General features: G+C 36.1%; 1 protein-coding gene across 1 annotated transcript in view; it reads right to left on the bottom strand.

Moving 5' to 3' along the window:
* Positions 1–15603, bottom strand: part of GPC5 (glypican 5) — a 744086-nt gene that overhangs the window by 20858 nt on the left and 707625 nt on the right. The gene's annotated exons all lie outside the window — the stretch shown is intronic.

Raw genomic sequence — 15603 nt, 5'->3', positions numbered from 1 at the left:
CTGAATTTACTAGTAGCCAAGAAGGAATGAAGTGTCAGCATATGCATAAGTAAAGCAAAGTAAAGTAAAGCCTCATTCAAGCAAATACATGCTTATGAACACATCTGGGGATGAACAAGGGAGACAATAGTTTAGAGCAAAGGGAAATATTTGCCAAATTAAGTTGGTTTGGGATGAGAATATTTTAGATGGATAGGATCTTCAGGAATTATTTCAAGGTTTTCCTACCAGTTGGCTGTTTTCATAACTTGATTCTAAAGAGTACCATGTACCATGTACCTTTCTTCCAGACCTCTTTGGCAGTGTAAACTTTCAGCTTTTGGAATTCCTGAACAATGATACTAGACTTAGTGCTTTCAAGCAATCCTCTTGGTGATTCAGTGGTGCTTCATCCATTTGAACCTGGACATGATATATACTTTAGACTTCTACATGCTTTTATATCCATTCCAGCTGTACTTAGTTTCCCTGTGATTCATTGCTAGGTGTTTTGGATTTTTTTGTTGTGTTTCTTGTTGTTTGGGTTTTGGTTGTTTTTTTTTGTGGTGTTGTTTTTGTTTTTGTTTTGTTTTGGTTTTTTCCTAGTACATACATCTGCTTGTGCATTCATGGCCTGCTATTTTCCGAGTGAGTATTCTAATTTTGTAGGCAGCACCTTAAATTTTCCAAGAAGCCTGTTGGGATTAGGAGGAATGGTGATAGAGCTGACAGGACACGGATTTTGAATGAACTCAGAATGGAACAAAACAGAATATGGATTCCCACATTCCTCATCTGCTTTTGCAATAGAGGCCTTGATGCATAGAGCAGCAAGCTGCAGAGGGAGGTGTTTCACATAATACCATGGAAACTACCTGACATGTAGAACTTCACAGCAGGGGAGAAACTAGTGTAAGGGATGAATCTCCCTGGGAAATGGATAAGTCCCTAAGGCCTTTCTAATGTTCTGTGATTTCTAGATGTGGAGTCACTTCATCTGGTAAATAGCAGCAGCACTCATCTCCTGAATGTAGGCACAAAGTGATTCAGTTACCTACATACAGATACTCGAGGTTATTTCAGGCACTGTCAGGTATCCTGCTTAGCTACTTACTGTCTAGAAGAATGGTGACTTCTTGTAAGACCTGTGTTTTAACTACCATCAGCCTCATATCTTGATACCCTTTTATACCTTGGAAGATGTTATGTACCTATTAATATAGGCATAGAGCAATCTCACTCTAGTTGTCTTCCACTCTGGTGTTAACCAAAATTAATTTGAACTGGCATCATGACACTGCTTATATTTAATATGAATTTTCTGCATGATCCCTCTCTGGTCACCAATGTTTATGAGTATCATAGATATTCCTGCTCTTTGACATGATTATAGTTTATAACTGGGCTTGCTCTTTGCCTGTGAAGGAAGCAGTTTCACCAGATGATGATTAAGGTTAAATAAAGAGATGTATCGTTCAGCTGAATATCCAAATGAACATTTAGCAGAGGCAAAAGGTTTCTAAATTTCTAAATTTCTTCCAAGTCTACCAGATTCAGTATCTGTCTGGGAGAATGTGCAGTTCTGATTATTTGACTGCCTGCTATCCTTGGCTTTCATAAATGGGATGGCAATAGATATTGGTGGAGCACCCATGAAGTCATGAGAGAAAATAATACACTGGTTTCTAAAGTGTTAAGGTGGGTTCCTATTTTTTCCTCGTTTCACAGATTGTGTTATAATTTGAAGATATTAGTTTGTATCTATATGGAAGTATGTACAAGAGGACTCTGAATTTCTAATGTTTCATACATAATGAAGCTATTCTCTTTCATATATTTTTAGGTCATATTTTTCTCATTCTTGGATTGTAATGTATTTATATATTGTTTATCTATATATTATGTGATCAGTTGCTATAAATCACGTATTACACGGCTACAGATATGATCTTGTAAGTTTGGAAAAAGCACTGATATTAGTAGAAACTCAGACTTTCTTGCATCTTCCTAAGTGATCTGTGATGATGATAAAATGAAAAATGACATTCTGATGTACATATGTTACTGACACCTGGATTTTATCCCAATACCCATAACCTGCTAAGTAAATCTAATTTTTTCTAGACAGCTATATTGTCTAGTTAACACAGAGGTACATGAGGACATGTGTTTAGGCACAATAATCAATGACTGGCAGATCCTTCCACCTGTAATTGAAATTAACCTTACCCAAAAGGTCTGAAAAAAAAAGTGAGATAGCTGAAATGAGTCTTTCCTTTTAGTACCAATCAAAATAAATGGATATATGATGGAATTGGCACTGTTTCTACCAAAAGAAATTTCAAGAACTTTTACGACCTGTATCTTGGTTGTAATGATGTTCAGTCAAATTGAGTTGCAGTTGCAGAGAACTGGAAAATGGATGCTTATGCATCAGTCCAACTCTACAACTCATATGGCACATTAATGCTACATTCATCCTCTTTTGCAAGTTGTACATTTCAGAACATAAAGAGAACACTTCTTTTGCAGGTGCTTTCAACCTCCTTGTTTTTCAAGAGTACATGTCTAGTGTTATACAATCCTATCTCATGAAAGTTCAGAACATATGTTGTAACGACAAGACTGCACTCTTTATTCTACACTTCATTACACGTTCTTTGATAGTTTTATAATCCTTTTGATTTTTATACCTGCACAAGAAACATCTGTTTCTTCTTTTTTTTTGAAGTACATTGTGATGCATAAATTACAGTAAATGATTTATTTCCTGCTTTCTCCCTCTATAGTGCCTGAAAAAATATTGTGTACATCAAGAGCAGTGTATAGTAGGAGTATAAGGAGCAAAATGAGCATCTGAGTGTCTTGTTTTATTTCTGCTCCAATTGCTTCCATATACAGGTATAACCTGTGTTTATAGAATTTTCTTTAAGATTTCCTGTAAATTTAATCTCTGCATGGGGTAAAATTTATTTTATTTTCCACTGTCTTGCACACTATTTTTCTAGGATCATGTTGATTTTAAGTATATATGGCACCTCAAGTTTACCAGAACTCCTTCACTGAGCTATCAAATTTTACATAAATATTAAAACTGCAAAAAGCATCTTTCTTGAATACATATTGAATAAGACTGTATGTCCTGAATAATACCTAAGTAGTAATATATGTCTTGAAAGAAGCTTAATATTTTCTGCCATCTGATGTTCAATGATGTTGGCAATATACCTGTAATTAAGGCTTTTTGGACCTTCCATTAATGATGAAAAGCTTCATTCTTGCCAAAATTGAGTTATTTATACTTAAAAATGTCAGAGTATCGGCTGTAAGATGAATTCCAATTCATTTATTTATTTGGAAATATTCAGTCATAATGATTCAACTATATCTGTGACAGACTAAAGAAAATATACATTCATTCCCAAACATTTACATCTTCTCTTGTGGGATCATGACTCAAGTTTTGTTATGAAGGGGTTCCACTGGTTGTAAAACTGCACATTCATGACTTGCAATGTCTTTTTTTTTTCCCCCTGCAAATCTATGACTATGCCCTATTACTTAAATTTTGAGTACATTTATGTATTATAAAGTTGATTTGGTCACTTAACATTTCTGAAGAATCCATTCATTTCAGGTTATGACTAAACTCTTCCCCCACCATTGCAGTCAGGTAACTGACCATGCTTCCTGCTTAACACGGGTGCAAATTCAAAACTTCCAAACCGGTGTGTTTTTTGTTGTTTTTTTTTTTTTGTTTTGTTTTGTTTTGTTTTTCCTTAAAAAAAAAACCACAAAAAAACCCAAAAAAACCCACAAAAACCAAACAAACAAAAACCAAAAAACCCCAAAACCCTATTCTTGTCATTTGCTGAGCTGAAATTCATACCATAGTCTGAGCACCACCAATGGAAACAAGGGTGGTTCCCTCTGTAAACAGTGGTGGTATCAGACAGCACAGATTTGTGGCAGGGAAATAATCTGATTCAAACGTAGTGGAAAAAAGTATCTTGTTGAGAAGGGAATTCACCAGGTAAAGGCATTAACTGATACCAACACTATGAAACTAGGGAAGCGGAAGGAAGAACTTGGAACCTGAGGGAAATACAAGGAAGACTGTAAACTGCCTGGAAAAGGACATTCAGTTCAAAAGAAGAAAGTGATAAGGGAGGTGGTGGGACTGACAGGAAAATCATCCTTGTCAATTAAGAAAGTAGCTGAGCAAACAGTGATAGAGGGGAATCTGATAAAAGAGAGTAGATCAGCTTGTGAGACAAACTAACTGACGTGAAGATAGAAAGGGAAAAGTGAAGGAGTAGGAATAAGGTGGAAACTGAAAGAGAAGTGCATTAAAAGTGTTAATTTTTGAAACAGACTGAAAATTATTGAAATGAGATATCAACCAAAATCAGTTACCATTTGGTTAATTGATTACCAAAACCAGCACTAGAAAGGAGAATTATCTTCTGGAATTGGAGAGGCAGTGGGATTGTCTAACTGCTGCCGTAGAGGATTTGTTGATTACCTTCTCATGTTGTTATTGGTTCCAACAGAATTTTAACAGTAGATCTGAAACTTCAAGACACACTGATAGTCAATGTAAGTAGCGGTATGAAAACTGAGGGAAAAAACTATGGTTTATTCTGGGGTAGTTTCTTCTAGTTGTTTTTTTAGACAAAAAATTGCAAAAAGCATAAGAGCATAAATGGGTTAGAGCTTTATTATCTGACTGGAAAGTCAATCAGTTAAGAAAATGTCATGTAAGAATCAAAGTTCATTCTACAAAATTGATTTGGATCTTTTATTACACCTTTGTTACTAATTAGGCACTGTGAAGGAGTGTTCTGAGCTGCTGAAAAGAGACAATTTGCAATTCTATATTGTCAGAATGGCCCCTGGCAATTTTTGCCTTGAGCTGACCAGAACTCTCCAAACTTCCAGTCATAGGCTGTAAGGTCAAGCAGAGACATGTAACCAAATAGTCATTTTGGATATGGCCACTCTGTCTTGGAGGGCAAGAGGGTTTTAATTTTTTATGCCAGTTAGCTTTAGTGCTATATGAGAGTCCTATACACGTTTACTTATGGGTATAGACAAAGCCTTATTATCTAGACAAAGAGTGTTTTAAGTTCAAATTCACATACTACTTTTTCTCTCTGCCCATATTCAGTTACAATTGTCCATTATTGCGGGGATAAATATTACCTATCCTGAATAAGTAATCAGATTATATATAGCTTATCACGAGTGCTTCTAGAGTTTTCATTGTTAAACTAATTCAGGTTTATTTTTAATAATGAAACATGCTCGGAAAAACAAGGAAAATTATATTTGCAGTAGTACTGATCAGACTAGTTTGTGAGATGTGCATGACAAGTATCAAGAATCCTAAAGACCTAGATGTCATATGGATTTGGAATTTGAATGTTCTTTTATGGCACTTAGAATAAATCTGCTCCTCTATTATGTACCTTTTGTAACAGTCCCCTGTATACCATTACAAGGTGACAATCAATGACACCAATCTGCCTGAAAAAACTGCATGCACTTTGACTACGCCTGCAATAGTGACAGAAAGCATGAATTGGACACTGCAAACTAGAGAAACTGGATGGGAGCCTTTTTCTAAACTCAGCGAGGAATAATTGCTCACAGCTATCCAACTGAGTCTGTTACTTTAGCAGAAAAGAAATCTAAGAATAAGTTTAGCCTTTAAAAATCTGGCTACATGCTCTAGGTAGAAAAAAAATGTAGGGCAGTCTCGACAGCCAGAATATTATTTTGTTTAAAAAAATCCAAGTTTAACATTGTTTTCCTACTATGCTAAGGAAGAAATATAAGTGTTTTGAGGGTCTGAACAGGCTGAGACCAACTCTATGAGATTTAACTAAGCTAAGTGACGGGTCTTGTACTTGGGTCACAACAACCCCATGCAACACTACAAGCTCGGGGAAAAGTGGTTGGGAAGCTGCCTGGAAAATAAGGACCTGAGGGTGCTGGTCGATAGCCGGCTGAGTATGAGCCAGCAGTGTGCCCAGGGGGTCAAGAGGGCCAATGGCATCCCGGCTTGTGTCAGCAATAGCGTGGCCAGCAGGGACAGGGAAGGGATCTGACCCCTGTCCTCGGCACTGGTGAGGCCGCCCCTCGATTCCTGTGTTCAGTTTTGGGCCCCTCACTACAAAAAGGACATTGAATGACTCGAGCGTGTCCAGAGAAGGGCAACGGAGCTGGTGCAGGGTCTGGAGCACAGGTCGTACGAGGAGTGGCTGAGGGAACTGGGGGTGTTTAGTCTGGAGAAGAGGAGGCTGAGGGGAGACCTCATCACCCTCTACAGCTACCTGAAAGGAGGTTGTAAAAAGGTGGATGTGGGCCTGTTGTTCCAAGTAACAATTTATAGGAAAAGAGGAAATGGCCTCAAGTGGTGCCAGGGGAGGCTTGGATTGGATATTAGGAAGAATTTCTTCACCAGAAGGGTTATCAAGCCGTGGAACAGGCTTCCTAAGGAAGCGATTGAGTCACAATCTCTGGATGTATTTAAAAAGACAGGTACATGTGGTTTAGTCATGGACTCGACAGTGCTGTTAATGGTTGGGCTCGATGATCTGAAAGTTTTTTTCCAGCATAATTCATTCCACAATTCTATGCTTTGTTCTTTCTTTCCACAAAAAAGTAGCAAAGGCATAAATGCCAGAATAAATATAGGTAGGTAGATTACTTGAAAAGAGGGAAACCTAGGTTCAGTTATCCACCCCGAATGCAAAAGGGGCTTGAAGTTTAGCATCCACCAGTCCATAAAGAGCCCTAGTCTGTAAGTTATTGTTCATATTATTATTTCTGTCTCTCTTCTAAACCATTATGAAAACTCCAGTAATAAAGTTTCTATCATGTTTTCATTCATGACAACAACATTTACCATGGAAAGTAACTTTATTGCAACTAAGGCAATATAGAAAATCTTACCTCACTTTTCTCAGAAAGTAATAGGAATATAGCCTAAATCTCCCATAGAATGATCACTGATAAGAGGTTTTTATAAATAAATCACCTTGTTTCTGCTATTGATTAGAGCTTGAGGAACATTTAATTTCTTAAATAAATAAATAAAAATATTTGGATGTGTGTATTTCAGAAAATTAAGGAGTATTTTTCATGCCTATTTGAATTGTCATATTATTTTTACATTGCTCTTTAAAAATTGTTTTGCAACACCTGCCTTAATATAGAAAAAAGTATCATCTCATGTGTGAACTATCATTTCTCCTGTCATACTGAATGATGTTGTTCCAGGAAGAGAAGGAATAGTTTTTCATCTTCCTAAGTGGTTAGCCTGTCCTGTAAACAAGTCACAAGATGAAATGTTAGCGCGTTTGGAATAAAGTAGATTACGATTGCATTTCCATCAGGAACAGAGTGGTAAAACAGTTAATATGAGCAATACTTTTGCAGCTAAATCCAATAGAGCAACAGATTACCATGGCTGTGACATCTTAAAAGTCATAATGAAATGACAGGGACTAATTCTCATTGTCTCACTATTTCTGAGCAGGTTCATAATCTGGAAAAATCCAGTAAAAACTGATGACTTTTTAAACCAAGCAGATATTAAATATAAGTAGATATACTGGAATCTAAATAATATTTTAATGCAGAGATTTAAACAAAACCATAAGGAACTACACAGCAGGAGTAGATGTGATAACAACATTCACAATCCTAGACCCTCAACAAAAAAAACCCAGAATCACAAAAGCATCTTCTTTCATTATCAGCCACTGAGGTGAGTTAATAAAAAGCTTTCTTTTCCAACACGTTTAGAATGATGAAGTCATACTTTGACACATCTCTAAGGCTACAGGAATGAAAAAAGACGAAGATCGTCCCAGATGGAGAACTAGGAAAAAATAATGCTGCACAAAATTTCTTTCTCTATACTCTAGTCCACCTTCATAGAACAGTGTTCATAACATAACTTCAAGATGTTCAAAGATTTAGTGTAGTTTGATGCACTGCTCACATAATATAACTTCATATCTGGTGAGAATGAAAAAATACACAGCACTTTCATGAAAGGAACCTTGTCTCCTTCTAATGAAAGCTTCCTTAAGTTTGTGAGGGGTTTTTTTGTTACTGTTTTATTATTCAGACATGAAATAGGAAGCTGTAGGAACAATAGGAGGGAGACTGGACAAACTCCTAATTTAAGATTTTATGTGCTCCGTGCCTAGAATACTTGGCTAGTGTTTTGGAAAAGTACATTATTTTTTGAATCAAACTTTTCTGCTCTGAGAGTCTCTGATACTTCTCATTCTGCCCCAGTCATATTCCTGAATGGAGGAACCTCTGATATTTATCATATATTTCAAGTTGTTGTTGTCAACTTTCTCTGCTCATTTACTGAGGGCACTCTTCAAAAATATGGCTAATCACAATTCTATGTCATCAAAGACAAAAATATGCAAAACAACAGGTTTTTATATATAGTGATGGATATTTTGCAACTATACAAAGCTTCTATTATTTATTATTTTTTTATACTTTGTTAGACATATGTAAATTACATTTAGTCTCAATTAATTTTACTCACAAGGAAGAATCTAATTTACATGTGGAAATTTAAAAGAAAATACGTACAGTTCAAGACAAGTACACTTCTCTAGGTAAATTTAGACATTTATGTGAAAGAAAGATGTTTCTATAGATTTCAGTAATACATCAAACAATGTTAGGTGAGAAATATATTCAGCACGGGTCAAGAGAATATCTCATTTCATACTAGAGAACCTATTCATTACACTTTTTTTTCAGAGATATTTTGGTACAGGATGCCAATGAAGGTACATCTCTGAGGAGTTAGGTATAGCTGTGTTTCCTGCCTCCTCATGGTAAAGGCTACTTCTTGTGAAGGGCCCTTAGAATTCTCCAAATTTTTATGCTACAGAGGAATGTCAATATAAAATAGCCAGATTTAATAAGCAAAGCCTCTCTGTATCTTTTGGCAATGAGATTTTTTTGTATCAACCTACCTACCTGCCTGCCTACTTACTTATCTATATGCATATAAGTGTATATATATGCATATATATGTATATATGTACATATATATGTGTGTGTATGTGTATATATATGCCATTTACTCTGTATGTTTCATCTGGGCTTTGCTTTAGGCAACACACTGTTTATAATTCCATTTTTAATTTGAAAGGTATTTTATTCATATTATGTATTTCTTTAAATATAATTTAAAATCTATGTGCAAGAACATGAATGAAGTGGCCCTGTTCTCATTACAATGTTTCAGATATCTAATTAGGGTGGCAAAAAATAGAAAACATGTGTCCTGGCAGCCAAGAGGGCAAACTGCATCCTGGGGTGCATCAAACAGCATAACTAGTTGGTCAAAAGAGGTGATTATCCTGCTGTATTCAGCATTGGTGCTGCCTTTCCTGGAGTATTATGTGCAGTTCTGGACCCCATAATTAAGAATGATGTGAATGTACTTGAATGTATCCAGAGGAGGGCAAAAAAGCTGGTAAAAGGGCTGGAAGGCTGTCCCAATCCAATATCGGGGGAGGTTTGGATATGATCCCAAGAGTGAGATTAAGACACAAATGAGGTAAATACCGTATACCCAGAACAGGTTTTTATTTAAAAAGTAAAGAGGGGTAGAGATAGGACAGAATGGAAGGAAAAGACAGAAATAAAGCAAGGATGCGGGATAGGGCTGCAAGAATAGTCACCACCATGGATCCAGCAGTGTCCCATAGGTCCTCAGTCTTGAGTTCTTCTGTGGTGGGTGCACACGGGTCTGGCTTCAATGGTGAATGCACACAGAGAAAAGTTTCTGTTGCCTTTTTAAGTTCATCGTATCTGCTTATTAGCATATCTGCCTACCTTTAGTTTGTTGGGTTTTTTTTCCTCTGGTCCCACAGGTTTTGTTGCATCTGGCTTCAGGGCAGGAACGTTTGCCTCTTGGAAGTCCATTATTAATGCATGCATGGGGTCTGGCCTACACAATGGAGCAACAAACGGCTACAGGATGGGGCCAGCTCAGCACACCTCTGCCCCTTTGAGGACTTTGGCAAAGCAACTGCAAAAGAATGGGGTGGTGCATCCTTCAATACACTCCCGCTTCCCTGGGAGACACTCTCCAGACCAATCCACAGGCCACAGCAGCTTGTCCCTGAGGTTTGCACAGACCGAGTAAGCTTTGAGACAGTCATATGGCATTTCAGTCTCTCACAAAGGCATGTCCTATGGGGACTAGCTAAGGACTCTGGGCTTGTCTAGTTTGGAGAAAAGGAGGCTGGGGGGTGACCTCATTGCTCTCTACAGATTCCTGAGGAGGGGATGTAGAGAGGGAAGTGCTGATCTCTTCTCCCTTGTATCTAGTTCTAGGATGCATGGGAATGGTTCAAAGCTGTGCCAGGGAGGTTTAGGCTGGACATTAGGAAACATTTGTTTACCAAGAGTATGGTCAAACACTGGAACAGGTTTCCTAGAGGTGGTCAATGCCCCAAACCTGTCAGTGTTTAAGAGGCATTTGGACAATGCTCTTGGCAACATGCTTCAACTTTTGGTCACCCTTGAATTGGTCAGGCAGTTGGACTAGGTGATCACTGAAGGTTGCTTTCAACTGAAATAATCAATTCTAAAAAAATTTTTGAGTTAAAGCTATAGGCATCCAAAGGACTATGAGATCTGTACAAAACTTCACAGGTGTGATTTTCTGAGCTTTACACCTTTCTTTTCCCTCCTAATCACAGGATCTATGTTAAAGTTTAGCTTTTGCTTTAAGTTTTCTAATTACCTGAATACAAGGCTTCATGAGAGTGACTAATGTTTTGCCTGGGTTAATTTCATTAAGTTTTGCTGTCTAGATTTATTTTTTTTTTAAGAATGTCAATGTCTTGTTTTAAAAACATATGCTCATTTAAAGAGGCAGAATGGAAGGGTTTGCTTAGTTTGATTTTCCACAAAATATTCATAGGCTCCAAAATTTTTGCTTAAATTATGCCCTATAGTTAGCTCATATATTAGCCAAAAATTAGTTTTAAATGATTTCCAGTTTCATTTAAAATATATTTCTAGATTTAGTATTTGTGATTTTAATGATGATTTAACATAAATAAACTAATAGAATAAAATTAGAAAAAGAAAGCACACTGTTTGAGAACACTAACAGTTTGGGCATCATTTCAGAAAAGCACTTAAATGTGTGCTTAGGAGGAAAGTAACTTCATTCAAGACAGACAGCAGACAGTGCATGAGACAATGTGGAAGACTGTCTCAAAAAGCAAAAGATCCCAAGACAGTTAGAATTTGGCAATAGAATAAAGCCTCAAAAATCAAGCAGATGGAAATTGGCCAAAACTGAATGAGCAGAGTCTAGAAGCAACTATGTTGTTTAGAAAGTTGTAATTGAACCTGCAAGATGTGTTTCAAAGTTTACAAAAAAATATGTCTGGGATATTCTACATATGGTCATCAGTGTGTTGTCCTAGTAGCTCGAGGGGTTGCTGGATAATAAGGCAGTCTACAAAATCATGATTAATTGAATAGAAAATGATTGTTCAATCTTCCTGCTAAAAAAAAAAAAAAAAAAAAAAAAAAAAAAAAAAAAAAAAAAAAACAGGAAGCATGTCCTCACACAAAACATACATGAGCTGTGTGGGACACCTTGCCACAAGATGTTGTTGACTTGATGTATTACTGAAGTTTAAGAAGGAGCTGGGTAAACCTGCTGCAGGAAAGTCCATCTGGAACTATTAAATAGAAAAGGCTAAGCTTATTTACTTTAACTTTGGTATTTACTGTCATTTCAGACACCCTAGAAACTTGCAGGTGGATGTTAAACATGAAAGAGAGCTTTTCTTTCTTGACCAGAGCTGGTGAGATAAACTTGAGTACTTCAAATGACACCAGGCATTCATGCTTATGCATCTGAATTTCAGATGTTTACTTTAGTTTACTGAATCTCTTCTATTGACTGTCTTGACTAGACAGTTCGTTAATTATATGTCAGTCCATTAACTATAATTAAAGCTTAGACATCTAGCTCACATCTTAGCAGTTGTATGGAGACATCCAAATGAAAGTATTTGAAAGTTTTGCTAAATAACAGAAGCAACTACATCTGCCTCAAGAAATCCCTGAGTTACAGACTGACAAGAACCAGAAAAATATTCCAGGAAATGATCAATGATCATTGGATTCTTGTTGGTTTTGTAAATCCTTACCTAAACAGCTACTATTAGCCAGTGGACACAGATGATAGGTAAAGTAGATGAGATTGATGATCCCTGAACTGTCTTAGTATAGCAACATAGATGTGCTTATGCTCTCTGGGAATATAGTGTGTTGTGTATTCTTAGGTACTAAGATTAAGTCAGCATAGCAAAAAACCCCAAACCAAAACAATGGATTATCAAGCAATCCAGTGAAATTGGAATGAAATTGGTGAGATCAGTAAAGAAGAAAAGATTTTAAATGTGTGCTGTATGAAACAAATTGTTCCTCCTGAAAGGGTTGGAGGCTTATTGAAATAAAGGAACTACTTGCTCCAGGTAGTGCCTTGAATTGTTAGATCTACTTTATGTGAAGACATGAACATATACAAAATATCAAGGTACCACCAAGTCTACATATCTGAAGTAGATTATTTTCCCCATTCTGTCTCATAAGTTACATCAGTACTGTTACCTCACAGCTATTTCCAACACTTTCTGTACATGTTCCCTCAAGCTCCATTTATAGTAACAATTTAAACAGACTAAGAGCACAGGTTTGATTACTGGCATGCAGCTCCTGTCCTTGGTAATGGTTAGCACAGTCCATGGCATGGTTTTGATCCACTTTTCCAGATGGCCCTAGAAGTCATTTGAAGAAAAAATATACACCTCAAGCTGTCCTCACCAGGAAGGATGCATAATACTTTTGTTGCTTGGGGTAAGAAGGAGGAGGAGCTTACCCATCTGACTTCAAAATGCCTTGACATTTATCTTCTAATCAGGATTTATCATGTTTTATTTACTAATGCAGATGTAAATGAGTGGGGATTCTTTTCCCAAAATTTTTTAAATCACTCAAGCAAAGCTCCAAGCTACCCCACGGTACCAGAATATATCACAGGTTTATTATAATTTTCTCTCTTACCTTGTGGTTTCATTGTGCTTATTTTTACATTTTTGTTCTAACTATCCTCTATGGCTGATCCTACCATGAACTTCAGGTGGCTAGGTCTATCTTAATGTTCATACAAAACCCCACTGCGTTTTCTGTGAAGCAACTCGTTCAGATGTAGATCCTATGAATTCTGCTGCTGTAATCCTCTCTCCTCACGAAGGTAGTTGGTTTTTAATAACAGCTGCTGCATCACGATGCAGTACAAAGACAAGGTATTTCCTGTAAATAATGCATGGATTCTCAGAAAAGTGTGCACCAAGAAAAGTTATAGCTTTATCTCTGGAAGTGTAAAGAATAAACTCTTTGGGGAAACAACATATTTTTATTCTTTTCTCATAAATTGCCTAACCCACTGATGTGCACTGAAATGGAGATGAAACAAATCAACGCAGCTACTGTATTACAACACCAATATGTACACTGGGTTCTATGTACTAACATGTATGCTACTGTGATAAATCTGAACATTAATCTGTTAAAGACTGCCATTGTTTATGAATACTTACATTTTTGCAATCACCATGGGCATATTTGATAGTAACAAAGAAAACAACATTTCTAACAAATTTTAAAGTGCAAAGAATGACTTAATATCTTAAAAACCTGACATAATGGAAGTCATTTCCCAGATTGCTACTGTGAAGATTCTCATAAGCCACAGGTTGTTCACTCAAGAAACTTGGGAATTTATGTGTGGGAGATATAAAGAAACTTATACAGAGAACTATTACATGATCATCTCATTTTTTCATAAAATATTTTTCAAAAGTTCCCAACTATATACAGTGGTTTCTATAGCCTTTGCGGCACTAAAGGAGAAATCTTAATAGGGTCTTTGATTGACCCTGCATGATAAGTGATTTGAACTATTTCTCACATGATTGCATGTAGCAGATATTTTAGAAAGTATCGTGCATGAAAGAAATCACAAACCTCTTTTTAACTATTTTTACCAACAGTTATTTAAACTACATGCAGTTTTTAATTCAGCAAGATCTGCAAAGAAAAAATTGCAAGCAGATACAACTATCTGTTGTATGAAATTCTGTTATAGAAAATCTTAGTGAATCGCAAGTTGACCTTCATTTACACTACTGAAGTAATGATTTTCTTTGAGAAATTATGTGGTTGGACCAATTAAATGCACTTTTAAGGTCCACAGGAACTTGGGTTTACTTTTGCTTTCAAGGAATCAAACATTTTCAGAGCGGCTTAACATTTCCTTCTTTGTGAAAGTCATGTTACGGAAAAAGAGATTTCAAAAAAAGGAGAAATATTGTTAAAAGGTATCTAAATGATATTTCCTCTATACAGTATCAATTCCCAAATAAAATAACAGGAAATTTAAAGAGCATTGTTCCTAACATTCAGTTGTGTTATTGATGTAGCTGACAGGTAAGCTACAGTACACAGTCTTTTGCCCTTTAAAATAAGTAAATTGCATTTAAACAATGACTTAAACTGGTGATTTAATCCCTCTGTGTGCTAGTTCCTGATAACAGACCACCTATTAAGTCAACAGGTGAGTGGACCTAAAATGTGCTAAAGGTGAATTCCATTAGAAGAGTATATGAAAATTGCTTTCAATTTTTTCACAACAAAATATAAATAGGCAAAATACAGCAAGTTACAGATGAAATTACATTAATCTGTCGCATTCTAGCTTGCGTAAAGATCTGGATGTTAATCATAGAAAACAGATTTTGGAGATGAAAGTAATCAGTGAAAACTGATGGCATGTACCTATGTGCCTAATTCGGAGGGTAGTGAACTTAATGTTCTTTGGTATGTGTCAGGAATATTTAAATAGTCTAAATATCTCCAGTTTAAAAATATATTTACTTAATTTATTAAAGGAGAAAAGACCTAATTTTGGATTGTACTGCATATTATTTTTTTCTGTATGCTGTACTGATGCACTTCATACTATGTACTTCATACTACGCATACTATTTAGTATGTGAAGTTAGGACAAACTAAAATCCTTAATGCTCTGGACCTCTTTCATCAAACAGAACTTTCTGAAAGTAAACATGCACAATGGATAAAATATTTAAAACAAATTTAAATTTAATTGCTCCCTAAAAGTTATAAAAAATTACTAAATCCTAAAATAAAATGTGTATTTAAACTAGCATTGTGTAATTATCATCTCATATCAGACACATAGTGGGACTTCTTCCCTACCTTCCCCAGATACATGTCAATACCACCTGCAGAGTACACAGAGGTACAGACATGTGTCTAGAAGGAATTCTGGGCTGTACTGTCTGCTTCTGTGCAAACTTCTTCAGAGACGTATAAAACTACTTATATTTTGTCTCCCATGTCAGTCAAAAGCAATAGTTATTAGTGGTTCTTTTTCTTTCTTTCTTTCTTTCTTTCTTTCTTTCTTTCTTTCTTTCTTTCTTTCTTTCTTTCTTTCTTTCTTTCTTTCTTTCT

The sequence above is a fragment of the Athene cunicularia genome (genome assembly GCF_003259725.1).
Source record: "Athene cunicularia isolate RWA chromosome 1 unlocalized genomic scaffold, athCun1 chr1_part1, whole genome shotgun sequence".
Taxonomy (NCBI): domain Eukaryota; kingdom Metazoa; phylum Chordata; class Aves; order Strigiformes; family Strigidae; genus Athene; species Athene cunicularia.
This window is presented reverse-complemented; position numbering and strand designations above follow the sequence as displayed.